Source organism: Acyrthosiphon pisum, chromosome A1 (assembly GCF_005508785.2).
Source record: "Acyrthosiphon pisum isolate AL4f chromosome A1, pea_aphid_22Mar2018_4r6ur, whole genome shotgun sequence".
NCBI classification, from domain to species: Eukaryota; Metazoa; Arthropoda; class Insecta; order Hemiptera; family Aphididae; genus Acyrthosiphon; species Acyrthosiphon pisum.
Genome location: NC_042494.1, coordinates 155,265,291 through 155,266,070, shown reverse-complemented (window position 1 = coordinate 155,266,070; position 780 = coordinate 155,265,291).

Genomic DNA, 780 nt, shown 5'->3' with positions numbered 1-780 from the left:
TTAAAAAATAATTCATGCATCTGTCAGGCCAATAGCAAGTTTCAATAGATCAGGCCGTCCCTGTATATAATATAAGTATTGAAATATTTAATATATATATTATTGTGTATACATATGAGTTCATATTTATATTAAAATTTTTACAGCGGATTTTTTTATCCGTGAGCTTTATTTCCGTGGGCCTTTTTTTCCGCCAACCATATAAGTACCTGACCTTATTTTAAAATTTAAGTGTACTGTAAGCTGCAGCGATACCAACAGATTTTTTTCAAATGAGAATGACACTTTTTTCCAAAAAATTGTTAAGTATATTTAATAAATGGCAGATAGGTAGGTATAATAGATGATTTGTTTTAAAAATGTTGATGTATATCCATATCCAAACATGAATAAGTAGTTTTTGAATTATTTAACTTGTGTATTTGTGTACTAACTACTAAGGATAATATTTATATTTATAATCAATGGTGATGTATAATTATAGCAATTTCCTTAAGAGGATGTCAGCGCGCCACTGTTCGTTTATTTTTTCACTGGGCTAACGAGCAACATAGACCAATCTCATTTACGCAGAATATATATTTTTTGTTTTTGTGTAATGTTAGAGTAAAATCACCCATTACAAAAATGATGGAGAATAATAATTTTGAAGAATGAAGGTATAACATTTCGATTTGTGTAAGTATTGTCTCAAAATAATTTAAACATAATTTAAATCTACAACATTTTTTTTAGATTCTGAGTGGAACGATTAATGTATCGATTTTACAATGATGTGTG